This window comes from Rousettus aegyptiacus, unplaced genomic scaffold (genome assembly GCF_014176215.1).
Source record: "Rousettus aegyptiacus isolate mRouAeg1 unplaced genomic scaffold, mRouAeg1.p scaffold_m13_p_1, whole genome shotgun sequence".
In the NCBI taxonomy this organism is placed as follows: domain Eukaryota; kingdom Metazoa; phylum Chordata; class Mammalia; order Chiroptera; family Pteropodidae; genus Rousettus; species Rousettus aegyptiacus.
Genome location: NW_023416284.1, coordinates 74,372,231 through 74,390,697, shown reverse-complemented (window position 1 = coordinate 74,390,697; position 18,467 = coordinate 74,372,231). Strand labels below are relative to the sequence as shown.

Sequence of the window (18,467 nt, the reverse complement as noted above, 5' to 3'; positions counted from 1 at the left end):
GGTGAGAATCCTCTTGCCGGTTATGACCTCACATGGCCTTTCCTTGGTGAGTGCAGGAAGAGAAAGAAGGAGAGATCTTCTGTGCATTCTCTTTTTTGAAGGATACCTATCCCATCATGAGGGCCCCACCCTCATGACCTCATCTAACTCTGATTACTTTCTGAAGGCCCATCTCTAAATACCATCACACTGCGGGTGAGGGCTTCAACATAAGAATTTTATGGGAATACACTAACAGCATGGGCCTGAGGTTTCAAAGATAAATGAGGCAATGAGACCCTATGGGATTCAGTTTATGCAGAGATAGACGTATAAGCATATATAGCACTTAGAAAACAAAAAGACCTACAAGGAAAGTGCCCTGGAGAATAGTAGAGGGAATAATGGCTCTTGATGAGCAAAGGGGTAAAGGGGTATATCACATTCAGGAAGTGGCATCCAGCTGACAAGAGCAGTGGTGGCTGCTGCTCCGTTGGCTTCCTTGGACAGCACTGTTGGACAGTCTCTGTTCCCATTTTGTTGTCACACCCAGCCTCACCGACCAGTTCTTTTGGGGTCTGATTCTGTCCAGTGAATTTAGCCTCACAAGCTTCTATACTTTTCTTGTTGCCTTCTTTGAGGAGCCAAAACAAGTTCCCCAGTAACAAGAAAAGAGGATACTTTGAGATAACTGACCCAGTATGGCAGCCAAGCTCATTACTTCAAGCAATATTCTAACTGCTGTCTACAGAAAGTGCTCTCTCCAGCCACCTTCAGGACACTGGTGGTCCTTTGGCTGTGTCTGGTAGAGGAATGTTGGGGTGGCGGGGGAGCCAGCATGATATAGCAGGGCCTGGGGTAGAAGCAGTGCTGCTGTCTTCACTAGGTGGGAGCCACAACTCATCGCAGACAAGTCCTAGGGTTCTGGTACTGGTCCAGTCCAGTTCTCACCATGCATCATGGGGCTGATCTAAAGAGATAAGAGAATGAATGGATTTGGGAGTGTGGGAGGCAGCAATGCTGCATTTCAAGTCATCAAATGGCAGTGGTGCATTTATGTGAGAGATGAATGACAGAAATAGCCTCCTGAAAATCTGTCTTGCTGCAAAGTTGAGTTAAGGGAATAAGGCAAGGGTGGTTAACCACATTTGTCTCTCCTTTTTACATCTGGTGGTGCCAGGGCCTAACAGTACACCTTCCCCCATTTCTTTAGGAAGCCTTGAAACCCTTCAGCAAATAGGACTCTTGCTGGTACTCCCTGGTGTCTCAGCGTTCCCTGGGGTTTGCATGCACATTAGGTCCTTATCATCATCCTCTCTTTATTGTGAGACTATCTCATTTCTGCTGAGTTTTGAGTCACATCAAACCCTAAGTGCTAAGGACCCTCACCATTCAAATAAACCTGATGATTATCAATGCTTCTAGAAGTTTCCTGATGCCTTCTCTTGAAGGAGCTTTGTCAGTAACTATGGCCCTTTAACCAAGTCGCTGAATCCCAGTTTCTACATCTGTAGCGGAAGGAGGTAGAATTAGGTAATCTCTAAGATCTCCACTAAGTAAAGAGTAGTAGCAGCCGATCAGACTCCTCCTACACACATCGGATCCCCGCAGAAAGTAAATTGAAAGGATATGGAAAGGAGAGACAGCACGTATTGAAATTCTCATTAGCCCCACTGCCTGGTTCTCATTAGTGAGCCTCCTGGGCTATGGGCACAAGGGCCAGGACTTATTTTCATGGCTGAATAGCACATGTGAAACGCAGGCTATTTTTAATTTATATTATATGAGCTCCACACTTTACTATCTTATGAAGTAATGGGCAACGCTCACAGAAAACCCCACCAGAATGACGGGCTAATCCTTGAGGGGGAAAATATTGCTGTTCTGCCTAAGCTTTTGCTCTCTGCTTAATTAATCTCTAAAACTTTCAGACCTTAATGAGAATAATTAGACTTGACAGTACTGAGCTTAATGCACAACTACAGACAACAAAAATCGTGTTCAGTTCATAAGCTTCCCAGAGCTTGCTGAAAGGCAGGCTAATGTTATTTACAGCAGCCCCAGTTAGGGGCAGACGAAGGTTCGGGACTTGAAATGTGCCTAGAGCTCCCTGAGGACAATTTCTCTGAGGAGCAGAGTACTATAGGCCCCCTTTGTGGCTTTCACTCCATAACAAACCGTGGTCTAGACAGGACCTGGCTGGAAATTCCCTGATTACCACCCCGGCCAGACTACATTTATCGTCACCTTGAATGTAATGCCAGTGCAAAACCTCCGGGCCTCTCCCGTTCAAATGATGAATCGAGGGAGCCAGAGCACCGCTGAGCACTCACGGCGCTCCAGTCAGTGTCTGCCAGCTTCTGGAAATACCTCATTTTCCAGAAAAGCGTTCATTTGTCAACAGAGGGATAATGCTAAAACCTTAAAGACAAATCAGACAGAAGGCAGGGGTGGGAGGATCGGGCAGAGTCTGGCCTGGAAGAGGCAGCCGCTTTGGCTCAGTACAGCTTCTCTGATTTGTTAGCCTCGTGCCACCCTCGGTCTTCTCCAAGAAAAGGTTTAAATCTCCTTTGCAGCAGTTTGGGCTCATCTTCCCCAGATGGAGAGTCTAGAGCTTTCCTCTGGTGCTGCAGGGATGGCTGAGTTTGTCTGTCTGCCTCCGTGGGAGTTTCTCACAGAGGGAATGAACAACCAGACGGGTTCTCGGCCTTTCTGCTGCGAAGCTGCTGGAGCTGGGAGCACAGACTTGGCGAGATCCTTAGGAGTGAGGATGGGTTACTGCACATTCACTTGGTGGTAGTTATTGCAGGAGGCATGAAAGTAGGGAGTGAAACTTCCTGAACTATCTTCCAGGTCCATAGCAAGAGTCATAATGTCTATTTGGAGAGAGTTCCTTCTCAGAATTAAAGAACAACATATAAGCAAAATGACTGCCCAGTACTTCTCAGTTTTAAAAGAAAAGACTTTAGAATTCTTACAGATCTAAGGAGATTAAAGCAAAAGTGTGCAACACATTGTTAGAAGCCAACATGTGACCCCTTAACTAGAAACTAACACACACGCCAACGTGAGGACAGGAACTTTGACCCTGTAAATGGCACTAGGGTAGAGATTTTGTTTTTAATTTTCAATCAAGGATCTAAAACAGACTTCAAAGGGCATTTAAGCTGACAGTTTTATTTTCTCCTTGAGGAAGACGAAAGATGAATAAGCGTAAAGCCAGATCATTCTCAAAATAATTGCAGCCCTGACATATCTAAATGAGTTTGTAAAAGAAAATACAGTGGCAATTGATCTTATTAATTAGAGATGCACCGGAATCGTAATACCCACTTATCCACAGACTGCCTGCAGCTACAAAAATAAAATAATAAAGTAAAATAAACCACTTTCTCCTGGCGAACACAATTTCTCTTCCTCTCTGCACAGAAAGGCAGTTGGAAAGAACCCCTGCTTGCGCCACTTTTCCCCTCCGCAGTAGGTAACAGTCTTTAGAGAACAGTTCGCATTGGTTTCCCTTCTACCCAGAGATCCCAGGATTTACACTGGATTATGCAACGCCATGCATAGTGCAGTGGCTTGTCACAATTGATTGAACATGTAATCTGACAAATAAACAAACAAAAATGTGCTACAAGAAAATGGGAGAGTGGTTTTTTTCAGCTTGCGTGTGTCATTTACCTGTGAAGGATGGCAGCGGGAGCCCATGGCAGGCGGGCCCGACTCTATCAATTGCTCATTCTGTCTCCACACCCCTGGAATCCTATTTCTACTAACAGTCACTTAACATATGGAATGGACTTGAAGAAAACAGCAGGGCGATAAAATGCTGAGTGACAATTACCTCTGAGTGTGGCCCAGCTCTGAACAATTAGAGGTGAATCTTCAGGTTGACCAAATTTAAAGCTTATGCGAACTTTCACTGTATTATTACAAAAGAGTGAGAACTGGAGAGAGAAAGGAGGAGAAGAGGAAAGAGGAGGAAGGGAAGAGGTGGAGGAATAATAAATTGTTTAGCAACGGAAGGAGCATCTGGTGCTACTCCAGTGATGTCAGTGTGTGTGTGTCTGTGTGTGTGTGTGTGTGTGTGTGTGTGTGTGTGCGCGCGCGCACATACATGCATGCGTATGTGTTTGGGGCAAATGAGGGCAGGGGAATTGAAATGGAAGGGCAGGCACCACCGCGCTTACAGTTGTGAGTAGGAGTTCAATCCCAGTGTCTGGTGGATCACCCAGACAGGCACCCAGGCATGGACCTGAATCACCTTTTAAGGAGAAGCTTTCTCTAACTTGTACTAAGGTGCAGTGGGGGCCAGAGGTGGTCTGGCAGAAAGAAGAGTGATGTCACTTAAAAACAAAGCAGGGCAACAAGTTTGATGCTAAAAGTGACCCAAGTCACTTTTTATTTTCCGACCTGTCTAGAACAGAAAAACTCATGGCCAGCAGGCTCCGGTACAAATTGGTATCACTCGCATAAAGTAAAATAAATAAATCACTAGCCCATTAACTAAAGACAGGAATCTTTCAAAAGCAAACTACATTTTAACATTACAAAGGCTGGGAATTGGCTTTATTGGAGTAAAAGATTAAATTTGTTATGAAATTCTGAATAATGTAAAGAAAGGCCTGGCAGCTTCTGTTGGGCATAAGACAACCAAAGCCCATCTCACCTTGACCTTATATCTAGAAAGCAGGGTAGTTATTGAGGTGTGACAAACGTACTGGCCCTGTGGCCCCTGGTGTAGGGACTCAATAGTTCCGATCCCAAAATTAACTAGGGTGACTGCAGATGCAGGAGATGCTGTGCAGATGCCAGGGAAGGCCATGGAAAAATACAGGCCCTGAGAGCAAGGCTCCAGTTTTTCCTGGAGCAGTAGACATGCCCCAGTCAGGGAAAGCAAAGGAATGCTCCCAACAGATCAAAGCCCCGAGTCTCTCAAAATGGAAATGAACATTTTAAAAAAGGCCTTCCTCAAGGGAGAAATATGTAGTAAATCAGAGCTTTTGAGAGACAACTGGGGCCTGTGCTGGTTTTTGAATAACTTGCCATTTAATACATGTTCTATTTTTGACCCTTTAGGGAAAAATATACAACCCCATCTGAAACTTATGGGCCAAAATAATTTAACTTTTTTTAAATCTCATTTTTATAAGTTTTGTAACGGAGACAAATAATCTGGAAGCTTTCTTTTTACAGTTTCATGATGAGGCCAGGTCATTTAACAAGAGATAAGTGGTTTTCTCTGCATACCAATCCATCTTGGTGAGTTTTTTGGCAAATTAAGTCCAGTGACTGAGGTCTCAGGACCCATGAAAAGAAGAAATACTTTTGGGTGTCCTTTGCAAGACTTTGATGATAATGTAAAGTACCAATGTATTCATTGTATATTATCTTTTCTAAAACACGTATGCGTACATACGCAGAGAATTTGAAGCCAGATTATCATATTTCATGTGTCCCCAGTCCTGGTGAAAAGGAAGTATTCGATGTAAGTTCAAATTCAGTTTTGGGATGTCTTTCTCATCCTTCCTAATCCCTGTGGTTCTGGGTACACTGTCTGTACACATATCTTCTTGCTGTCTTGTTAAATCTTACCTGTCCTTGACCATCTTTGGACTCGGCGCATAGTTGGCCTGGGAAAGTAGCATTCTTCTAAGAAGAGCCTTCAATTGTTAAAAAAAAAACCACACAGGCTCATTTTACCTTTGCTTTGGAGATAGAATCTCATTTTCATAAGCAAATGCTGCAAGCAGAAGCCCCTTATTTACTCACATCACTCCCGCACTTCTCTTTCTGCTGAGTCTTGAGAGCAACTATCTCCACAGCAGCCAGCTGGCACTCCCACTGAACTAACTCTGATTCCAGGGCTGACAGAATTCAGGATCTGAGGAATGACTCAAAGACCACGTGGAGTTCAGTTTTGCATGACTTTTTCTGAGTGCAGGCCAGCAAAGACCATGGCCTCACATAATTTTTCTGCTGGGTGTGGAATAGTGCCCTAGAAAGATGATTCATGAGAAGAAATTGTCGAGTTTCTGCCTGGAACTGAATGGAAAAAATTTGGTTGAAAAAAATCTCAGTCATGCACACAAAACACACATAGAACTAAATATATGTCTTTAGCTTTGGGACTCTACATTTATTATTTCTCTCACTTGACTTGAAAAAAGGTAAAAATCTGGCCGCAAAACTCCTGTTGGGTTATAAATAAGATTTTTTGATTATGCATTAGAGTCTGGGCCATAATAGTAGCTAATATTTGCTTTGTGTTCCTCAGTTCAGAAAATGCTTTTCCTATATATTTAAACTTCACATTAACCCTGAATGTAAGTATTATTCTTTTGCCAACATTAACTAACGAGAAAACTAAATCTGTATAAGGCATCTCATGGATGGTACCAGCATGATGGAATGTTGACCTCTGGGGAGCTCAATTAAACCCAAGCCCTCTGCATCCTGAGACCTTTCTTTGAGCCACAAGGTGACTTGTTGCAATCTAACACCAGTTCTCCAGGACCAGCTGGGTGTCCACATTTTAATTCAATTCTGACACTAAGTATCCGGAGTTTGCATCAAATCCTGCATGTTCAAGAGCAAGGTTCCCAACAAAGACCGCCTTTACTTCAAACACCAGCCACAAGTGGGGTCCCAGGCTACCCCTCTGTCAGACACGGCTACAATTTCAGAAGTTCCCACAACTCCTCCTTGTTTCAGAATTCACCAGAACGACTCACAGAATTTAGAAAAGTGCTATACTTACAATTACCATTCTACCGTAAAGGATACAAATGAACATCCAGATGGAAAGACACATAGGGCAGGGTCTTGAGAAGTGGGGGAGTGACTCAGCTTTCACACTCTCTCCTGGAATAGGGGCATATCTCCTCCCAGCACGTTGATGTGTTCACCAACCAAGAAGTTCTCTGAGCCTCCTTGTTTCTGTTTCTGTTTTTTTTTTGTTTTTGTTTTTGTTTTTTTAAATCGAGGTTTCATTATATAGGTATGATTGATTAACTCATTGGCTATGTGACTGAACTCAATTTCCAATTCCTTTCCCCTCCTCAGAGGTCAGAGGGTCAGAGGGTGGGGCTGAAATTCCAACCCTCTAATCATGTTGTTAGTTTTTCTAAAGATATCTAGGGGCCCTGCAATGAATCACCTCAGTAGCATAAACTCAGGTATGGTAGAAGGGTGCTCATTATGAATGACAAAAGACACTCCAAACACTCAGAATATTTCTAGGGTTTTTGAAGCTCTGTGTCAAAAACTGGGGACAAAGATCAGCTAGATTTTCTGTTATGTCACAGTGGTCTGTAGCAGGTAGGTTTCAACAAGGCTACCTATCACTTTCCCCAACCCCTGTAGGCACAAGCAGCCTCTAATCTCAAGGGGTGGATCTATGTCCGCTCCTTCGAATGTGAGATAACCTTGAGTGGTGCTGTACTAAAAGAACGCAAAGGAAGTAACATACTACAACTTCGGACCCCAGGCCTTAAAAAAACTGATAGCTTCTACTTTTTCTTTCTTGGAACATTCACTTTGGAAGTCAGTGGCCATGCTTTTAGAAAGCTCAGCTTAGAGGTTTGCATGACCAGAGACTTTACTAGGAGAGACCCTAGAGGATGAGAGGTTGTCTTGGATGTTCTTATTCCTGCAGATCTCCTGGCTGGATGCAGCCATGCCACTTACCCCATCTACAACACATGAAGAGGAAGAAACGCCCAGGTGATCCAAGTCAACTTACAGCACTACCAGAAATCATACATTTTTGTAGTTACATGCCATTAAGTGTAAGGCAGTTCGTTACACAATAGCAGATAATTGAAACATGGACCCATTGAGATCCTTTTGATTATTTCGAATTTTGGCAACAAAACCTCATGAAATGTCCTTCCCAGTGGCATCTCAGTTATGGAGAATTCTGTTACATAGAGAAGAATGCTAAAGTGAGTCTCGATGTCAGAAAATTTTAGGGGCTCATGTCCTGTGTTAAAAGTTATATTGAGCCTGATTAATTTTCGTTGTGCTTTCTCCAGTGTTTCTTTTATTTGTCTTCTTGTCATTGCCTTCCATGCACTTTTCTGTGTCTTTCCAGTTCATCGACTTCGTGAACTTAATACAAGAACTAACTGTAAACTAATGAAACTTCTTCCTAAACATCCATGTAGGACTTACTCATCCAAGTAGATTTTATTACTTATTATAATCATTTTCAGTGCCTACATTTCGTAGAACCTATAACCAAAGATCCACCAAAGCAGTGGTATTTCAAAACACATAACAAATTCAAGAGGAGAGAATACAGTTGGCAAGGCAGATTTCCTCCATGTAGTCATTGAGGGACCTGGGTTCCTTCTATTATGCCGCTCTGCCATCTGCTAGGGCATGGCTCAGTGCTGGGTTCTTATAGTCCTGGAGGACAGGAAAAGTCATAGAGGAGCTCATATGCAATATTTTAATCCCAGGTCTGGAAGTGACCCACAGCACTTCCCATTTTCTGCTGAGAACTTTGTATGTGACCACACCTGGTAGTCACCAGCTAGGTAGCCATGTGCCCAGGGGCCATTTTACTAGTATGGAAGCCACATACTCAGCTTTCACGCTTCTACAGGAGAAGAAAGAATGAGATTTAGTAAATAATTAGAAATATATGGCACACATGTCTTGCAGTCTTTGAAGACAATCTCAAAAAAAATGACATTAAAAAAAATAGCATTGTTGTAATATTTAGATTGGCTACCAACAAAGCTAATACTTTAAATGGACCACTTTTTTTGTATGTATAAAATCTGAAATATTTATTTTAAAGCTCATTAAATTATTTCGAGTCATACCTAATGTTCTACCCTTTTCACTACCTTTATCTTCTTCTGAGAGCCAAGCCAAAAGTGGCAACAACTCAACAGCTTTGGGTCCCAAAGAGATGTGGAATAATTGGCACATAGCAGTTCACATTCTGCCTGCTAGTTACTTCAAAATGACTCCTCCAATAAGTATGCAGAGCCATTTCCTCATTTCCTTGACTTCTAACAGCCCTTTTCCACCCTTGTATTTTCACTAGTGTTAACTTGTGAGGGAAAGCTTGCACCTCATCTTCTTATTTTGTGTTACTTACGAATTGCCACATATCAAACGGACATATTTGATTCAGTAGCATACATTTAAATGTTTAAAATATGAGGAGTGTTTAAGGGATGCCATTTCACTTAGCAGTCAGTGCTAACATCATTCTTTGAAATGCTCCCCATTTCCATGATGTAGCCAAAGCTTTATTTATCATCAGATTTGCATTTTGTGATGTATTCTTGAACCAGCCAAACTCATCTAACAGCAAGCTCATTTAATGCAAAGTAGATTTAAATGTGGCTGCTTTAAAATGGACCACCCTGTTTAAATGATCCTCTGGAAGTAATTAGAAGAAACTTGAGTTCCATAGATAGGAAAAAAGAGGCAAGCTAAATGATCTCTCTCTCTCTCTCTCTCTCTCTCTCTCTCTCTCTCTCTCCCTCTCCCCCTTCCTCCCTCCCTCCCTCCCTCCCTCTCTCAGTAATTGTTTAGCATGCATCAATAAAACTGCTTATCAAGAAATGATTTATTTTTAATGTAACTTTCCCACACACAGTTAAATAGGATGTAGTTTAGTAATGACACACCACATTTAGACATTCAAAGTGAACAAATCATAATGTTTCCAGCTTCTAGCATTCCTTTTCTCTTCAGACAGGAGAATGAGAAAGAAGGAAAGGAAAGGAGAGAGAGAGAGAAAGAGAGAGAGAGAGAGAGAGAGAGAGATAAGTAAGCGAGAGAAAGCACGAAAGCAAGAACAGAAAAAAGAAATAATAAAGAACGAAACGCACGAAAGAAAGCAAGAATAAGAAAAAGAAAGAAAGAAAGAAAGAAAGAAAGAAAGAAAGAAAGAAAGAAAGAAAGAAAGAAAATAGAATTATGAGACAGCCTATACTCTAATTTTGACTTATATTCAGAAGCATCTTGTTGATTCATGAGTGAACTAAAATTCTGTCACTTAACTCTACTTCCATCCCAGCCGCAATGACTGATGCTAATGTTATTTGGAGCTATTCACATAAAAAGTCACCATCCAAATGAGATCTGGTAAGATTAGCTTGATTGTCAAATCTCTCATCCCCTACACAATGAAGAACCTCATAACAGAACTGCTGTTTCCCGAGTCCTGGTGGATCCAATTTTTGAACCAGTCATTAAAAATAAAAGCCCGTTAAACTTTCAGGACATGCTTGTACATTTTTTGGAGCCGCCAAGTTTTAAAGAGTTGAGCCAGTTCAGTGGTGATATCACCAGACCAGCGTCGCCTAGGCAATGAAAGAAGTTGCCATGGAAACCTCAGTGCTGCGCCCATCAACAGCTTTACAATTTTGACAGTTCAGAAAGTGACTATTTAGGAATTTCAATTAGAACTGAAATATACACATTTAGGTGAACAAAATGCTTAAAAGTCTATAGAAAATAATTGGTGTTTGTTTGTTTGTTTGTTTGTTTTTAAATTAGGCAGATCCCTAAATATATTCTTCATGTGGAAATGATTTTTGGGAATAATGTAAAAAGCACTCTGAAAAGAAAAAAGATGTTAAAGTTCTTTTAGCCCCTTTCCTTCCTTGGAAAGGAAATAGGCACCAAGAATAAATAAGTTGTGAAAAATGATCAGCAGATTTTTTTCAAAAAAACAGGGTAGCCACAATATGCTATGCTTGTTAAGTCGGAACTCATTCATATTATTAAGATAATTTTTTAGAATTATTTTATCTGTAATTCTTCATATTTGTACAGTTCTGGTAGGGGATTCACAACTCTACTGTAAGAGTTAGAACTCTTCTTTCTTTTTTATGCTAAGGGAAATTGGGGCTCCTGAGGATGTGAGACAGCCTCCAAGCAGGGGAGTGCTTGAGATTTCAAGTCAAGACCAGACTCTGATAGGATTAATCTCTGGTTGCTCCTTAACTCATGGAGGACGGCTGCCCAAATGACAGCAACGATGTCCTTCAAACAGAAAGTCAGGGCCCATTACGAAAACAAAACAAAACAAAGCCTTAAGCCATTTAAGAACAAAACTTAAATCCATAATAAAGGAAACAGTTCCTATCATCAGAGATAGCCAATGTTAATGAAAATAATATTAATTTATACCAACTAATGTTGCTATTAATACTAATATCAAAATCTCTTCTAAGAACAGATGTGCTAGTTATTCTTGGTTAGTCTCCTCTGTCAGGTCCAGGCTCTATGTCCCCATAGGCTGACCCCATGGACCTCAACCCCTAGATATGCCCTCGGTTTCTGGTTGGTTTGGGCGCTCGAGGCATAGAGACAGATCAGACTTGGTGGAGAGAAAGATCAGTGTGTTCGTTTCCTCAGTCCCTGCCTCGCCTCTTCTCTAGATCCAGCCTCCAACTGTTGCTATCCTGGGTCATTTCTCCCTCCTTCGTTGACTTCTGAAACCTGCCATGACCTCTGTAAACAGTACCGACATTCAATAACTCTTCAGTTAAACTTCTTGTACCTTTATGTCCTTCCCAGATCTAACTGTTAAAACAGCAAACATTCATACAAATGCTTACTCTATTTTTGCCACTAATCTAAGCTTTATGAATATTAAATTTATCCCTTCCAATAACCCTACGAGGTCGTTGCTATTACTATATCGATTGAAAGACCGAGGCAGGACCTGTAGGTATGCTTTTCACATCTATTCTTTCTTTTATCTTCCTGAATCCCCTGTGGGGTCAGGGTAGGGAACTGTGTGTGGTACAAGTGAAAAGTTAGGAGAGAACTCAAGGGCTCAGCTACTCAAGGGCACTCTTGACTCTGTCCATGGATTTTCTCTCTTTACCCTGTTCTGTCATTAGCTCTGGTTTTTGCCAGCGGGAGGTGTAGGATTCAATAATATGGTTTTAATCCCCAGGTCTGGCTTTCTGCCAGAAGCCCTCACTTGAAGAATGAGAAAGTAGAGATTTATTGCTTCAGATGGTAGAGAGACGAAGGGCCCCCTGGACTCTTTTATTATATGGGTTCTTGCTCAGGATTATATGTAGAATACAGTAAGTGAGTAGAGGGTGTACTCAGTCCTAGCCTGGTGATGTTGGATGCCCTGAGATATTTTTAATCAGGCAGTTAAAACTACTTCGGGATGAGAAGTATGAGGAAAGAGAAGGAGAAGTCCTACCTGAAAACCTGTTAAAAGGTTTTAAAAGTTCCCATACTGAGAGAGGGGACTTTCCCCACTAGGCTACCAATTGCATCTTCTTGTCCCATCTCCATTCCATGCTCCTTCCACCTGCACCTCAGGCTACAAGTAGCTCATTTAGGAAATTTTCTTCTGCTGCTTCCCCAAGGTTTTCTTGTTTATTTTAATTAGAGTTTAGCTTCTAAGAGAAGAGAAGGGGACAAAAAAGCACTCTTGTAAGGTGTGACTTGTCCTGGGTCCATTGCTGCATGTGGGTAGCCCTGGCCACTTTGATTAGTAATAACAGGGACACACTGCACAATCCCTAAGTATCAACTGTTATCCTGGGCATTGAAACAAAGAATTAAAATAAATGAACCAATAAACAAAATTCTTGACCTAGAAAGATTATGAAGGCAAAGAAGCATCTCACTGGTCACTGAAACAAAGAATTGAAACCAAACCAAAGCAAAAACAGAAATACATTCTTGTCCTGGAAAGATCTGAAGGGTAAACCAATATGTCCTGCACTATTGTTTTTCCAAGGCTTGGTCAGGTAATTGTCACCTAGAGAATATTTATAGATATTTGATCAATCAATGAGTGAGTAAATGGATGACTCTTCTGTTTACAGATAAATGCACACCTGTGGGAAGATATGACGACCAACAAGTATTGAAGAGAAAGAACATAAGATAGGGGTCTACTGCCTGCTCCAGTGGAAGTCCTCCTGACTGGCCCCAGAAAGGCTGAACCTAGCCTAGGACTTCCTTCTACGTCTGTAGCACTGCCTGGGGCTTGGAAGTGGGGAGCTCACAGGTCTGGCTGGGAGGTTGTAAAGGTGGGAAAAGCTCATTCACAACCATGTACTCCTCTCTCCAAACGGCTTGGAGTTGCCAGCCTGGATCCGGATTCCTCTGCCCTCTTCCAAATCAAACATGTGTGGCTAAAAGGGGTTTAGCTCACCTCCAAAGCAGAGAGAGCCTGGGACATGTGGCAGCTTCCAATTTTGCTCAAGGTCATTCCACAATTCACAACTACGAGCTCAACACTCTGCTTCTCTTAATACCCTCATTTCTCCAGTGAAGAGGTCATAGGATTGCTAACAGCATCCTGGATCTGCCTCATTCATTTCAAAGATGGTATTAAGAAGGAGACGACCCAGACTCTCTGAGGCTGTGTAGTATACTGTGATGACTTTAGCAGAACACTGTATACTACTCTGATCTCATCCAGGGCTGACTGATGCCCATGAAGTCTTGAGCCTTGGAATGGACATGGTCCAGGGCAACAGCTTAAAGCTCTGGCCGATCTAAAGGGCTAGAAGGAATGGGATAGAAGATCGAAACTGCTTTAGTTTTATTTCTTCAGCAAGAAGGATTGGCATCTAGAGCTTCCCCTTAGTATCAAAGAGGTAGTTGAAAATACATATATATTTAGACAGAAAAAGGAGAGAAGAAATATAACATTCCTTTTGCCATCCATGCTGGCCACAGACCTCAAAACTGCTCATGCCTCTGTTATCAGACTCTGTACACCTCTAGTATCAGTTCTCCAGTGCACCTTTCCAACGTAGACTCTAGCCTTTCTATTTTAAACTGAGGTGGGAAGAAATGATCAATGATTCTTTCCTTTTAAGCAATTTTGAGGTTTTTGGACTTAAACAGCTATAAGACTTCTGGCTAAAAAATACTTTACGCCCTTTGTTGCTTTGAACAAATTGCTTACATTATTTAAAACATCTGTACCTTCAAATGTTTACAATTGCATAATGCATTGAAACATACCTTTATTCTCAAAGCATATTCATATTCTAGTTCATGGTTACACCACAGCCCCTGTGATGTAGCTCAGCAGAAGTATCAACCCCATCACTTTGATGTAGGGATTGATCAGTCACAGACCCAATGCCACCAGATTCCCTGGGGGAGAACTTGAACTGAGCCTGTCTGACTCTAAGGACCATGCTCTTTAATTAAACTGCTGCATTCAGAATTTTGTTTCCGTTAGGACAAGCTGGTAAATCTCTTTCTTTAGTGTCATTACATCCCCATTCAATGAGCATTCTTTCCGCCACTACTAGGAAATGTTAGGTCAGGGGATATAGAAATGAGGAGCTCACAGTCTATTCAGGGAAATAGGCAAAGAAGTATTTTGCAATAAGTCTTCATTCTTCACCCAATTCAGAGCCCATATTAGTAACATCCATGAGAAAACCCACAGCATACACATGCACACAAACTTGTGCAGTGAGGGAGTGTGAGGTCATATAAACTGATCTGAAGTAGGGAAAAAGAATTTCCTGGATTTTGTCTAATGAATTTCATTGACGTTCATGGACCACCTTTACATGTGATGCAGCAATGATTCCACCTCTCCGAAGAAGAACCCTGACATTAGTAAAATCACTATGGGACTGTTCTGGGATTTCCAAAGCTGTTAATGGAAAAAGGATTGGTGACTTCAAGGCTTCAGTCAGATTGAGCCTTCCACCCTTCCTTTCGTAGGCTCTTAGTTCTTAAGTAGGACCTGCTATAGGGCTGAATTTTTACAAACTTTTTATATTAGAAAATTTAAAATATTCACATAAGTAAAGAGAATAATCACCACATGTACTCATCAGCCATCACTCGGTTGCAGTAATTATCAGTGTCAACCCTATTTTATTTCTCTACCCCCTCCACTTTGGTGTTTTTGTTTGTTTGTATAAGACGACATCATTTCACTCCTGTATACTTATGGGAATTAGTATTTCAAGCATCAGTTAGACACAGGGACAGGAACCTGACCTGGCAGGCACTAGATTCCCTGAGCTCTAGGGGCCCCGGTTTCTGAAGAATTTTTCCAACGGCCTCATTTGCTTCGTTAAATTACATCTATTAATCTGAGGGTTGATTTTCACATTTCCTTCTCGACGGTTCTTATTATGTTTGCTTTGAGGACCCAGTTTGTACACCTCTACTTAAGGAAAAGCTTGAATGGCTTCATTTGCTTTGAGAGAAAAGCAAAAGGAGCCAGTCCACATTACGATTTAATGGAAGAAAGCAGATAAGCACAACTAAGTCATTGAGCAAAGATGAGTGCAGTTTGAAAAACAGGGAGATTTCCCAAACATTGAGAGAAACAGATCTGTTCATTGTACAGCATGTGCAGAGTTACCTGCCACCCATTGTTAGTATCGAATTGCAGGTTTTTAATATCAAAAAGGAATTTAGAGACTGTTTGACCCAACATCCTCTCCAGAAGATGTTATTAAGATCCAGAGATCGGGAGATATTAAGTAATTTTCTTATGGTCACACAGATTGCTTTTTCATGTTAAAGCCTCGGCACCTACACACCCTGCCCTGCTGCCTCCAAATACTGATGACAATATCAAAGGATAAAGATTGATCCTTTCAAGAACTTGGCAAGGGGTGAGGCTAACCATAAGCTCCTTTAACTGCCGAAGTTTTCTTCAAGGAAAACACTTGCTATGTTTGTAACCAATACATACTAGGTTGGTGCTAGATACATACTAGATCATAGCACAGAGCTGCCTGTGATAAAAGGAAATAAACATTTTCAAGGAAAAGGCCCTCTCTGTTTCATAGTTAACTTAGACTTGACAGTAGGGCCAAGATGAAGCTGGAAAGCCCAAGCCTCTCTCCATCTGGGAAAAAAGGCAGGCCTGGGAACCATAACTTTTTCTCTACTGGTGGAAAAACAATTCCAGGTGTGTACCTACCTGATGATAAGATGCAGTATCTATAAAGATGAAAGAACATAAGTTCACTCAGTATAAAAAGTTCATAGACTTGGGTATGACAAAGCACCTGACTGTGAGAAATCACCTTTGCAGCTCTGCAGTCCTGATTCGTTTCTTATGGTTTCATGCCCGTACAGTGCCCATGTCGATTATAGGGACTAGAGGTGGCATCCATATGTAACTTTTATTTAATTACAAAGTTGTGATGGTACCTGGATGGCTTGCTAGAGCAGATGCTCCTGATGCAAGAAAGTGAGCCACTCTAAGCCCCACTATGCCCAGAGTACTGCCTGCCACTAAGTAAGAAGGGAGAACAATAGCTCTCTATGATACGGGTTATTGAACATTATGGGCTACCTCAGAATGAGTTAACTTCTCTTCTGTGACTGATTACAATTCCCTACTGCAACTCCTCTACTAGATAGATATTTTTGAAATGACTAGAAATGCAGAGAGAGGTCCAGCCTGGAACCTGTCATGGAGTTCCTCCCCGAATTAGCTGAGGTCCCAAAAGGGTGATGTGCAGCTTGTGACCTGTTCCAGGAAATACTCTCTACTCTGAAAACCAAGCCTCAAATATTCTCGGCTTGCCATCTCCAGGGTAATTAAAGGGAGAGAGTAAATCACACACTGAAAAACAGCCCTGAGAGCTTAAGTACATGTCAGTCAGCGAGACTGGCATCTACACAGAGTGGAGGGGACCTGGGGTTTGCGTTACACACAACACCCCATGAGATCATTAGGACTACTTCAAGTCCATGGCTTTCCGAGTAGCCACAGCCCCTCCCTTTTGCCCAAGTAAATGCAATCAAATTCAACTGGGAGCAAATTAGGGAGGCAAAATAAAGCACGCTTACTGAAAACCAGCAAGAAACTCTACTGTCTGCTATTAGAAAAATTAGAGACCATTTAACAACACGAGACCATTTTGTATTGGAAATAAAAGAGGCCCTGAATGGAGAGGGCCAGGCCAGAGCTAAGGGCTGGCATCCAGGTGAGATCAAATGCAGATCAAGGGGCTGGCCTGGGACTAAACTGGGTTCACGTAAGTCCTTATTAGCTGATGAGCGGAGACTGCCCGGCGAACCAGATGTGTGAAAATTGGCCAAGCACCAACTTTCCAAATCTATGACATGTTTTCTCAGTAGACTTACTTGTATAATTTCCCATGTTAGAGGAAAAACAGCATTGGCAGCATTTTCCAAGAGACTGGCACTGTGTCAATTTTAGTCCTTAAAACTTGGAGTTCTAACAGGGCATACGTAACTGAAGTTGTGGCCAGTCCATATATATATATATATACACACACACACATATATGTATGTATATATGCTTTTTTTCTTCCCTATTTCCTTTTAGAACCTCATAGTCACACCTCATATATTAAGATTCTAATTTGTTTAACATCTAGGTGCTGAGCATAAAGGCACCACTAAACACTGATGGATAGGGTAGCTACTGGGGAGCGATAAATGGGGGAGGGGGCGTGCAAAGAGAGAGAAAAGTACACAGATGATTTTCATTTCCTAATAGGCATTCTGCCTGGAAACCTGTATAAAGACCTGAAATATGTATTTCTCGAAGGACTGTGAATGTTTAAAATGTCATCTTAAATTAGTAAGTGTCTTTAAATCTTCACTCTTTTGTCACGTTTTAGTAATGTTTATTACCGACCGTAAATCTTATTCATATCCACATAAATTGAGCCCCTAGCCATGAGGGAGACAAGTACTCCTACTCCCTGATCTAAAATTCTGGAGTGGTGGATGACATCAAATATTATGACTGAAAAAAAGGAAACTTTCCAGAGGAAACTGGTTTGGGGAGAAGGGACAACTTTTGACCTCCACTGCTGAGAAAAAAATGTTAATATCCCTAAAAGTCTATGCATATACAATGTTGAATTGTACACTTGAACTTACTGGATTTCATTAACCAATGTCACCATAAAATAATAATAATACTGTTTTTAAAAGATTTTTGATGAACCAAAAAATAAATAAATAAAAATAAATAAAATTAATTTCAGTGTTTTTAGGGGTTCAAATAAATGGTCTTTTTCCTACCAAAAGTTTAAATAAGTTGTTTCAAATATGTCTGCATTTCAGATTGATTTTAGGAAGTACATTAAGAGTAAAATAAGTTCAATGGATATAAAAATTTGTTCAAATAGTACCCCCCAAATAATCAAATTATAAAGCTTAGAGTTATCTGCAATGCGATTTTAGTAGATGCAAGGACAAAGAGTGGAGTGAATAAAAAAGTGGAGGAAAACCATAATTCTAAAAAATCTTTGAGTGACTTCTCAGACTTCTCAGTTTCAGAGGCCAATAAAAACCTTTTGTAAATTTCAGGGACTGACGTATGTTTGACAACGTTTTATTTTTCAAAATCAGGACATTTAAAAAATGTCATTAACTATTGTTTGTATACTCTGAACAATAGAGATCCTCCTACTCAGAGTTATAAAAATGGAGTATATTTAGCTTTAGGGAAGACTTACTTCATTTTCTCATTTTATGGTAAAATGTCCCTAGCGATG

The 18,467-nt window shown here is 41.2% G+C and overlaps 1 long non-coding RNA gene across 1 annotated transcript; it reads right to left on the bottom strand.

The window, feature by feature from the left end:
• Positions 1–310: 310 nt before the first annotated feature.
• Positions 311–5,822, bottom strand: LOC118603021. The gene is made up of 3 exons (XR_004951122.1): positions 5,752–5,822; positions 5,575–5,642; positions 311–949 (listed from the first exon to the last, which is right to left on the bottom strand). It is a non-coding gene; the product is annotated as an uncharacterized LOC118603021 (long non-coding RNA).
• Positions 5,823–18,467: the final 12,645 nt, after the last annotated feature.